This window comes from Echinops telfairi, unplaced genomic scaffold, assembly GCF_000313985.2.
Source record: "Echinops telfairi isolate 266 unplaced genomic scaffold, ASM31398v2 ScPeMD7_443;HRSCAF=831, whole genome shotgun sequence".
NCBI lineage: Eukaryota > Metazoa > Chordata > Mammalia > Afrosoricida > Tenrecidae > Echinops > Echinops telfairi.
The window spans coordinates 53,725,533-53,737,678 of record NW_022104341.1 but is presented as its reverse complement, the minus strand read 5'-3'; the positions used below and the strand labels follow the sequence as shown (position 1 = coordinate 53,737,678).

Sequence of the window (12,146 nt, the reverse complement as noted above, 5' to 3'; positions counted from 1 at the left end):
ACAGTTGTATGAGCCCCTAATAAAATGTTAAAAAAATAAAAATAAAAAAATAACCACCCCCCCAAAAAAAACCAAAGAAGGACAAAGTTGGAGGGCTTGCATTATCTGACTTTAGCACCTATTATACAGCCACAATAGTCAAAACAATATGGAATTGGTATAATAAAAGATACTCAGACCAATGGAAAAGAACTGAAAACCCAGAAATAAAATCATCAGCATACATATAACTGATCTTCAGTAAGGGCCACAAAAATATCAAATGGGAAGCGGATTCCCTCTTCAACAAGTGGTGCTGGTAAAAAGGTATATTTCTCTGCAGAAAAATGAAGCAAGACCCTTACCTCACTCCATGCACAAGAATAAATTCAAGGTGGATCATAGACCTTTAGGTAAAACCCCAAATTATTAGGTCCATCAATGAAGGAATTGGGACAAACTTGAGAACTTTGGCTCAGGGAATATATAGACTATCAGAAATAAGGAAGGCCACAAATGCAGAGGAGGTGCGCATTGACAAGTGGGATATACTGAAGATAAAACGTGTACATTGAAAGAATTCACCAAGAGACAAGAGAGCCTACAGATTAGGAAAACATCTTTAGCAATGATACATCTGACAAAGGCCTTATTACTAACACAGTATCTACAATACTCTGATAACTTACAATAAGAAAAAATCTAATTCCCAATTGAGGAGTTGGGAAAGGACCTGAATGGAAGTTTCACAAGGGCAGAAATCTGAATAACTAACCGACATATGAGAAAATGTTCCTGATCATTAGCCATAAGAGAAATGCAAATTAAAATAACCATGAGATTCCACCTAACACACTCAAAGACAGCCTGATTAAAAAAATTAGGAAGCAACAAGTGTTGGAGGAACTGTGATGAGATAGGAACTCTCATCCACTGCTGGTGGACCTGTAGGTATGTACAGTCACTATGGAAATTGATTTGGCAATATCTAAAACAGATGGAAATTGAGCTACCATATGACCCAGCAATGCTCCTACTGGGCATATACCCAAGAAACAAATCACGGCCAGACATCTGTGTTCCAATGTTCATTGTGGCACAGTTCACAATTGCAAGGAGTTGGAAACAACTCAAATTTATATCAATGGATGGGTGGATTAAAAACCTGTGGTACATATATACAATGGAGTACAATGTATCCTTAAAAAGCAGTGATGAACACATGAAGTACATCACCACATGGGAAGAACTGGAGGAAATTATGCCAAGAGAAGTAAGCCAAACACAAAAAGACAAGTACAACATGAGTCCACTAAGGTAAGCTTAAAAAAATGCAAAAGGGGAACAGGGGAAAGGCTACTATATACATACATTCCCGGAGTGAGATCCAGGTATTATGGCAGGTGTCAGACCCAGTCCAGGGATACTTATGGCAGCCAACTAAAAAGGAGCAGGAAAGAAAGAAAGAAAGAAAGAAAGAAAGAAAGAAAGAAAGAAAGAAAGAAAGAAAGAAAGAAAGAAAGAAAAGAAAAAGACATGGGTAACGGGGGACCAGGGCACTAACCCACCCAAGGGAAGGGTGTTGTTTATATCTTCACAGGACAGGGAGAGAGGGACCAGACTTCAACCCTGCATGCCAAGATGAGAATTAAACATACCAACATGAAGCAGCGAACCAACAGAGAGGTCTGCTGGGCCAGCCCCAATCCCAACTATGTGGACACCCCCCCCCCCACCTCCCCAGAAGAATTCACTTCAGCGGACAAACTGAAGCTGCAGCTCAGGGAGAGGGGCACTTCTGATCAGGAGCAAATGAAGAGGGAAGGAGAGGGGAACACTTCCTGGCCCACCAAACCTGGAGGCCGATATTCCTGCTCAGAGCAGCCAATGTGCAGAGAGGACCGTAGGGCCAGCCCTACCAAGAGGCACAACATCCCTCACTGACCCATAATGCTACAGGGACAACATTGGAGACACAGTGAGGGAATTGTGTCAGAACTGACCCCACCACACCAGGGTGAAACACTAAGTGCGGGCAACAGAGCAGCAAGGGGAACAAAGCAATGAGGTTCCCGGGGACTACCAAAAATAGACTTTGGGGCTAGGGCATGGTGCCCTGTCAGATTCGACTGACTGGAAAACACTCTTAAAGGTCAACAAACAAACCTGGAACTATTTATAGGCTTTTCTCTTTTGTTGTTGTTTTGTTTTTTTGGGTATTCTTTTGTTGCTTTGTTTTGCTTTGTCTTGTTTTTGTGCTTATTATTGTCTCTCCAGGCTATCTAGATAAGATAGGTGGGATAAACAATCTGGAGGCAAAAACAATGGGACTGACAGTTCCAGAGGAACACGTGAGAAGGAGAGGCAGGAGGGCAAGGAAGAGGGGTGTCAACCAACCCAGGGACAAGGGAACAACACATGATCTAAAATCGATAGTGAGGATGGTATAGGATGTTTGGTGGGGCTTGATCAAGGGCAGCGTAGCCAAGCAGAATTACTAAAACCCAAATGAAGGTTGAATATGATATTGGGACGAGAGGAAAGTGAAAGGAAATAGGGGGAAAAATTGGGAGGCAAAGGATTTTTGTAGAGGTCTAAATACATACATATATATTTTAGACATATATTTACATATTTAATATGTGAATATATTTATATATAATGATAGGGAAATTGATCTATGTACATATTTATATGCTAAGTATTAAGGTAGCAGATGGACATTGAGCCTCTACTCAAATACCCCCTTAATGCAAGAACACTTTGCTCTAATAACCTGGCATTCTGTGATGCTCACCTTCCCGACACAATCGCTGAAGACAAAATGGGTTTATAAGCAAATGTGGTGAAGAAAGCTGATGGTGCCCGGCTATCAAAAGATATAGTGTCTGGGGTCTATAAGGCTTAAAGATAAACAAGCAGCTATCTAGCTAAGAAGCAACAAAGCTCATGGAAGAAGCACACCAGCCTGTGTGATCATGAGGTGTCAATGGGATCAGGCATCAGGCATCAAAAACCCAGAACAAAATATCATATTAATGTGGGTGAGGGTAAGTGCGAGTGGAGACCCAAAACCCATCTATAGACAACTGGATATCCCCTTACAGAATGGTCACAAGAAAGAGACGAACCAATCCGGGTACAGTATAGCACTGATGAAACAGACAAATTTCCACTAGTTCTTTAATGCTTCCCCCCACCCCCGACCACTATCATGACTTCAATTGTATCTTACAAATCTAGCTAGACCAGAGCATGTACACTGGTACAGATAAGAGCTGGAAACACAGGGAATCCAGCAGGGATATCCCTCAGGACCAATAATGAGAGTAGTTATACCAGGAGGGGAAGGGGAAGGTGGAGGGAGAAAGAGGGAACTGATCACAATGATCTACATATAACCCCTTCCCAGGGGGACAGACAACAGAAAATTGGGTGAAGGGAGAGAGTGGCTGGTGTAAGACATAAAAAAATTAATAATTTATCAAGGGTTCATGAAGGAGGGATGGTAGGGGAGGGGGAAAATGAGGCACTGGTATCAAGGGCTTAAGTAGAAAGAAAATGTTTTGAAGATGAAGATGGAAATGATATGTACAAATGCGCTTGACACAATGGATGTATGTATGGATTGTGATAAGAGTTGTATGAGCCCCTGATATAATGATTTAAAAAAAGAAATTGGGTTGAAACTAGATATGTCAAAGTAGGCAAATAATGCAATCTGAAAGAAGAAAGTGAGAATGACATTCCTTAGTTTCTATAAGGAATATATAAGGTCTATAAGGAATATATAATGTCTATTAAATAAAACATCTGGGCTATCACTATTAAGCCTAGGGATATAATAATCACTGGACTTTAATTTTAATCACCTTGTGGGTGTGAAGATCAGAGTTTGGAGATGTTTTCCGCTTCTTGGAGATGGGATTTTGAAAATATTTGTGACTGATGATTAGAGGAGGAGTAATAATTGAGTAGGACATGTAGAGAACTATTGAGTCCTTTAGGAAACCTGCATAGTTTTAATGTTTTATGAATTTTTCTTTTAAGGTAATGACTTTTATTGGCTTAGAAAAGCTTCATACTAAGTATAGATTTTGAAATTTATTCATAAGCATCTGAATTTTAAAATCGTTTTACTCTTTGACTGACACATTTCATTCTGAGAGTTTAGTTCATTGAGATTCTCATTCCTTCAGTAAATATTTATTGGAACCTATTGTATAGTAGGGACTCTTTTCTGCCTTGAAATATATGAATAAATAAAGAGGCAAAGACCCATGCCTTCAGAACTTCCATTATAAGAGAGTGAGACAGACAATAAACAAAATAAAAGTAAATTATATAGTATGCTGGAAGTTAAGTTACAAATAAGTCAAGCAGGGTGTGTGTGAGTTATAGGAGACTGCAATATTAAGTTTTTTAGGGAGTTACTTTTTTGTTATGAAATTCAACTTTCTTGTCTGTAAGATGATGATAATATTTACTTCTTGTGATTGTTATGAAGATTATACAATTTCTGATAATAACAGTCATCCAACAAATGTAGCTGTTGATGTTAAGTGCCACCAAATCTGTTCCGACTCATAGCCCACTGAGGTACATCAGGAAGAAAACACTGCCCATCTTGCACCGTTCTCATGTGGCTGTTGCATGTTCTCATGTGGCTGTTGCATGTTCTCATGTGGCATTGTTGCTGTCACTCTGTCATCCATCTTGTTGCAGGTCTTCTTTTCACTGATTTCCACTTTACAAGCATGATAAATTCCTTCTCCAGGGATTGGTCCCTCTTATTACATGCCAGAAGTTATGAGTTGGGCTCAAATATAACAATTTTGAGGATGGTGCTGGACCAGGTGGTGCTTTGTTTTGCGTACACAGGTTTTGGTATGGGAAAGAACCGACTCAAAGCATCAAAAACAACAACATATATACTCACTGCCATATAGTCAGTTCTAACTTATGAAGATCTTATAGTATGTTTATGCATAGTATGAGTGAAAATATATTAGAAAACATTGTCTTTATTAACTTTGTTTTCCCCATTATATTGGCAGCGATATTATAACAATCCACATTTCAATTAGATCAAGGATGATTGTACAATTACTGCCACCATCATTTTCAAAACATTTTCTTTCTTCTATTACTGTTTGATATCAGCTCCCCTTTATCTCTGTCCTCCCCACCCTACTCCTTAGGAACCCTTGCTATTATATTAAATATTATTGTTATTTCCCCCCTCCCCATATCTTACACCATCCAATGTATCCGTTCCATTCTGTTATTCATTGCCCTGTAGTGGGGTTATATAGCCATTCTTATATAGTCACATATATAATTGATTAAACCTATCAGTCCACTCCCCTTTCTTTCTGGGATCCGTCTCCCAGGACCTGTTTATCCAACAGCACGCATACCTTTCAGTCCTCAGCATTCGGGTCCAAGGGGCGTGCCTTCTGCAAGATTCCATTGCTCTTCTTGCAGTCAAGGATGGAGTGGTTTAGTGACCCCCCTCACCCCGTTATACCTTTAACTTTCAGTGGGTCCCTTGTGGATATCCCCCAACCAGTTAAGATGAGGTGTCAAGCCCTGCCCCTTGAGTCAGAAGTCTATTGAGATTCCTCAGGGACTTCATGTCTTCGCTACCATTGTTGCTCTGTCACACTCTCCTCTTGGTTTGCTCCATATGGGCTGGTCAGACCAGTGGTATTCCCCAAACTGTATCTTCAGTGTTGTCCTCTGTAGCACTGTTGTCTAGGGAGGGGACACATGTTAAGCTGGGGCCAGCCTGCAGTCATCTCTATGGATGAGCTGGTCTAAGCAGGAATGCCACCCTCAAGACTTGGTGCCTCAGAATGAGGTCTACTCTCTCTCTCCCTTTCCTGTGGAAACATAAACAACACCCTCCCCTTGGGTGGTTGTGGCAGTTACAAAATCTCTTGCCAACTTACCAAGGGGTGGAGTCTAGCTTGTCAATCAGGTCATAGCCATTGAAGCCTCTGTGTGGGCATGGCCTTTTCCTGAGGATTCTGGGACTCCTGTATTCTTCCCTGGAGGCAGGAGACACTCTCTCTGCTTCATCTCCTTGCTAGACATTCCTGTTGATAAGCCACATGGAGCTATGCTGATGGCAGCCAGAGCCTTGGAGCTGGAGGAGCCACGTGGAGACCCATATCAGCACTAAGATGCTTCCACCACCAATGGATCCACAAGACTTTCCACCCACTGGCTGGTGATCTTCCTGCACTTGGCATCATTGCATGTGTTGTGTGAGTCTGAAGAAGCATTTACAGACTGGTACTAGACATATGGGTTAATATCTGACTTATGGACTTGATTTGGATTGGGCTGGGATGTTTTCTTAATGTACAAATTACTCTTTATATCAAGGTCTTTCCTATACACATCTGAGTGTCTATGAATTTGTTTCTCTAGTCTACCCAGACTAGCACAGTGAATTAGTGTCCTCTTCCCCCTTGGTCATCTTTTGTTTTCCCCTATCACTCTGTGGACCGTGAAGGCGTATTGTGGTGGGGGGTGGGGGAGATGTCTTTTCACATTGTTACCATTTGCATCTTAAAAAATTGCTGTTTCCTTTTTGATGGCGTATGGATCATTGTGTTTCATCTGGCTCTTGCCAGAGTATCTAGTCCTCAGCCCGGGAACTGTGCAATATGTACATTTTCCCCTATGTCCATTCTGTTAATTGAATTTAGCTTAGTAGACTCAGGTTGTACCTGTCCTTTTGTGCTTCACTAACTTCGCTCAGCATAATATCCTCTAACTCCTTCCATGAGAAAAGGTGCCTCATGGTTTCTTCACTGTTTTATAGGGATGTGTAGTACTACTCCATTGTGTGTATATACAAGAAGTTTTAATCCATTCTTCTATTGATGGAAATGTAGGCTTTTCCCAATTCTTTATGATTGTGAACTGTGCAGCAATGAACATTGGAGTGAAGATGTCTGTCTTTGGCCTGTTTCTTATTTCTTCTGGCTATATACTGAGGAGTGGAATTGCTGGGTTGTAAGGTAACTTGATTTCCATCTGTTTTAGGCATCACCAAATCGCTTTCCACGGTGTTGCAGATATCTGTAAGACCCCCAGCAGTGGATGAGAGTTCCTATCTCACCACACCCCTCCAACATTTGTTGCTTTCTGTGTTCTTGAATCAGGCTATCCTTGTGGGTGTTAGGTGATATTTCATGGTTGTTTTGATTTGCATTTCCTGGACGGCTAATGATCAGGAACATTTTCTTGTATGTTTATTGGCCATTTGCGTTTTCTCTTGTAAATCTTCTGTCGAAGTCTTTTGCCCACCTCCTTAGTAGCCTATTCATTTTTTTCTTATTGTAAAGTTGCAGGGTTCTGTAGATTTTAGAAATAAAACCTTTGACCCGTCATTACTAAATACCTTTTCCCAGTCTTTGGGATCTCTCAATACTCTCTTGATGAACTCTTTCAATGCACACAAGTGTTTTATCTTTAGTAGTATGTCCCACATGTCTATGTTCTCTTCCTCTGGGTGCGTATCCTTCATTATTGCTGATAGCCCATGTATTCCTTGCATTAAAGTTCTTAGCTTTGTCCTTATTTTTTTGTTGATGAGCCTGGTAGTTTTGGGTTTTACCTCAAAGACTGTGATCCACCTTGAATTTGTCCTTGGATATGGGGTGCTGTAAAGGTCTTTGATATTCTTCTGCAGGTTGACATCAGTTTTTTCAGCACCATTTGTTAAAAAGGGCATCTGCTTCCTATTTGATTTTTTTAGGACTCTTATCAAAGATTGGTTGTCTGTATTCTGCTGTTTGTATTTCTGGATTTTCTGTTCGGATCCATTGGTCTAAGCATTTACCATTATATCAGGACCATACTGTTCTGACAACTATGGCTGAATAATTTTTAAAGTTCAGGTAAAGCAAACCGCCCCCTCCACCAAACTTTATTCTTCTTGAGGATTTCTTTGCCAATTCTGGGTTTATTCCCCTCCCATATGAAGTTGGCTATCAGTTTTTCCATTTCTTTGAAAAATGATGCTGGTATTTTTATCAGGATTGTATTGAACCAATATAGCGCCTTAAGTAGGATTAACAACTGTACAATATTGAGTCTTCCAATCCACAAGCATGGGATATTTTTCCATTTGTGAAAGTCCTGTTTGGTTTCTTATATTAATGATCTGTAGTTTTCCTTGTCCAGATCCTTTTGTTTATTTGTTTGTAAGGTATATCCCGAGATATTTCAATTTATGCTTGGCTGTTGTGAAGGGTGCTACCTTCTTGATCTCTTTTTGTGTAATTCCATCCATTGTATATAGCAATGCAATTGACTTCTGCTTGTTAATCTTGTATCCTGTCACTCTACCATATTCCTTTATCACTTCCAGCAATCCTATTGTGGAGCCTCTTGGGATCTCAATATATACAATCATATCATCTGTGAATGATGATAATTTCACTTCTTCTTTCCCCAGACGTACACCTTTGATATCCTTCCCTTGCCTTTTATTATTAGCTAAGACCTCCAGGACTATGTTGAATAAACTTGGGGTCAAGGGTCATCTTTGTCTGGTTCCCTTTTTCAGTGGGAATGATTTAGTCTTTTCTCCATTGATTGAAACACTGTTGAATTTCTTTTATAGCTTTACTTATATTGAGGTAATTTGCTTCCGGTCCTATCTTCTTGAGTGTTTTAATTAGGATTGAGTGTCAAATGTTGTCAAATGCTTTTTCTGCATTTATTCATATCATGTGGCTTCAAATGTGGTGGATGATGTTGATGGATTTTCGAATGTTGAACCAACCCTGCATCTGTGGTATGAATCCCACTTGGTCATGATGGATTATTCTTTTTATATAATTTTATATTCTATTGACCAATATTTTGTTAAGGATTTTTGTATCTATGTTCATTAGAGATTTGGGCCTGTAGTTCTCTGTTCTTGTTGGATCCTTGCCCAGTTTTGATATCAGAGTTATACTAGCTTCATAGACTGTGTTTGGGAGTTTACTGTCCTTTTCTGTGTTCTGGATGAGCTTCTGTAGGATTGGTGTCAGCTCTTCCCTGAATGCTTGTTAGAATTCTCCAGTGAAGCCACCTAAGACTGGGCTTCTTTCAGTTGGTAGTTCCTTGATAGCCTTATCTATTTCTTCTTTTGCTATCGGTCTTTTCAGGTTCTTGCAGGATAAACTGGGGAGTGTTTAATTTTCCATGTCTTCCAAGTTGTTGTATACCTTGGAGTACATCCTTCATAGTGCTGTGCAATACGTCTTTAAATTCCATTGGGGTCTGTTGTACTTTCCAATTTCCTCCCTCAACCTGGATATTGCCATCTGCTCCTTCCTATCTTTTGTTAGGTTTGTCAATGTCTTGTCAATTCTATTAATCCTTCTAAAGAACCAACTTTTAAAATTATTTTTTAAATCATTTTATTGGAGGCTCTTACAACTCTTGTTACAAACTACATTGTATGTCAATTGTATCTGACATATTCATACATATATTCCATTGTTCTTTTCTGGACATTTACTTTCCATTGAGGCGTTGGGATCAGATCCTTTTTTTCCCTCTCCCTACCCCCCCAACCCTTGTGGCCCCGTTATAGATTGTGTTAGTCTGGGTACTTTGGAGAAACAATTCCAAAGAAACTCATGTATAAGAGAGAACTTTATATAAAGGTTAAGTGCATATCAAGAAAACATCCCAACCCAGTGCTGCCCAAGCTCACAAGTCCAACATTAACCTATTAACCCATATGTCCAACATCAATCCACAAAGTCCTCCTCCATCTCAAAAAACACACACAATGATGCCGACTGCAGGAGGAAAGCTGAGTCAGTGAATGTGTAAGCATCTCAGCACTGGCAGGGGTCTCCACATGGCTGCTCCAGCACCCATGGCTGCATCGAGGTATGTCCATGTGGCTTCTCCTTTGGGATATTTTGCAGGAAGTTAGCCTTGCAAGCTGAAGCAGGGAACTGCTAAGGCAGCTGCACCCTGGTCCAACCATCACAAAGCAAGAGACCCAAGAACTAATGTGTTAGGGTTCTCTAGAGAAACAAAACCAGAATGCTAATAACTGTATATATATTTATACAGATAGATAGAGATATAACAAATAAACAGTTGATTAAGTCATAAAGCAGTACAAATGGTTCAGTGCAACTCACTCCTGTGAGACAGTTGTGAGACACTGGCAGTCCTTCAAGTCTTGAGGGCCGCTGGGTAGTCCTCTGTAGAGCAATTCAGGCTATCCGGGCACAGGCAGCAAACAGTAAGACAGGTCACCAACAGTCAGCCAGATGACAGGGTCTAACAGTCCCTAACTCAAGAGATGTAATTTCGAATGGTATGGTGAAGCAGGTCTTGTGGGAACCTCAAATTACAACGACACAGTCCATGGGTTAGGTGTCCCACAGTTAGCGTAGTTTGCAAATTGAGGCACAGAACAATCAAGGCAGCCACACACTGGTCTGATGATCATAGAGCAAGACACAAGAGAGGTGAGGCTTGCAGAGCCATTTATCTCTTCGCCCTTCAGTTAATCCCACATGTGTTTATTGGCCAGTTTGGGTCAAGAAACCTTAACTAACTCAGTTCCATTCCCTGATGCGCAGCATTCAGTGTTAGACTAGCTCAGACTGAACATAGGAGCAGGCGTAGTCTAGAGAAATGTGACCTCAAATACAAGAGCAAAGAACCCCTGGGCAGAAGACTTCAACCCAAGGAACCAGCTGCCTGTTGCATGCTTGCATCCCATAATAAGGGATGATATTCCATCCAGTAACCTTGACAGCAAACTGCATTTTGAATACACTTTGCACACACACTCAGTTATCATAACCCACCGCATGAGGACTTATTTCCCAGAATTCTCCACCTTCTTTCATGAAACTCACAGGGCAGTTCCAACCAGTCTTACGGGGTCACCATGAGTCAGCATGCACTCCAAGGCAGTGAGTGAATTTCATGAATAAACATAAAGTCCTCCCCACCTAAATTCCCTTTAAAACTCCAAACTCACTGCTATGGAGTCATTGCTGACTCATAGTGACCCCACTTTGGGTTTCTGAGACTTTAACTACTTACAGGAGTAGAAAGCCCAATCTTTCTGCCGAGGAGCTGCTGGTGGTTTTGAACTGACAGCCATGAGGATTGGAGCCCAATACTTAACCACTACACCACGAAGGCTCTTCAAATTCTTCTCCTTTTTCTAGGTTCAGCAAGACATGATCTGCGCTCTCTTAGGCCCCTCCATGTTTCCCCTAAGAAGACACTTTTCTCTCTAAAAAATCTTTCTGCTTGCAAGTTCAACTTGATCCTCTGCTTTGTTATTCTTACTGAACAGGAAAAGAGCCATCCATTGGAAGTATGTTCTGGGAACAATACAGTGCTCCACTGCTGTTTATAAAGTTGTGAGTGGCTAACATTTCGGAACTGGACGGCCTCTTCCTTCCTCCTAGTCTTAGTCTGGAAGCTCTGCTGAAACCTGTCCACTATGGAAGGCTGTGTGTCTACTCAATGCCCAGGGGAAGAGAGGCTCTCTGTACATCGGTACCCACAGATCAAAGGAGCGACTGAAGCTAACCTAAGAGCATCACTTTCATTTCATTGAGGCCTCGCAGACTGGGGCACAGTGCTGCTTATTCCAGGGAGAGGCAGGATGGATAAGAAAGCTTCTGCTGAGGGTCATCATTCTGGGTTTTCCTTTACACTGGCCGCAAGCTGGGCCATGTGGACCTGCTGAAGCCATCCACATTATGATGCTAACATACTCCAAACACCCAAAATTCAGACAAGGGGAGGGCAACACACACCAGTGTCTCTGACTGGTCTCTGCTGCCCTGGTCATCTGAGGGGGGAGAATATCAGCCAGCCGGGCTGAGGACATGCAGGCAGTGCCTGCTTAAAGGCAACATCCATTATTGGAGTGTTAACTCTGGACCCTACACTCCACCCCACCGCCCCTAAAATGGCCCTTCTAATCTTACCACCAGTCTTCTGAATTCTACCTTGGTCCTGGGCGTCAGTGATTTGCAGCCAGTCTGCAACAGCCATAAAGCGCACAGCGAAAGATGGCCCCAAGGTAAAGTATTCTCAAGATGAACAAGAACACAGCACCCCATGCGGGAGGCGGGTGGTGGTGAATAATCACCAGTTAGAAA

General features: G+C 41.4%; 1 pseudogene; it reads right to left on the bottom strand.

Annotated features, from left to right (window-relative positions):
• Positions 1–7,522, bottom strand: part of LOC101656962 — a 106,125-nt pseudogene extending 98,603 nt beyond the window's left edge.
• Positions 7,523–12,146: the final 4,624 nt, after the last annotated feature.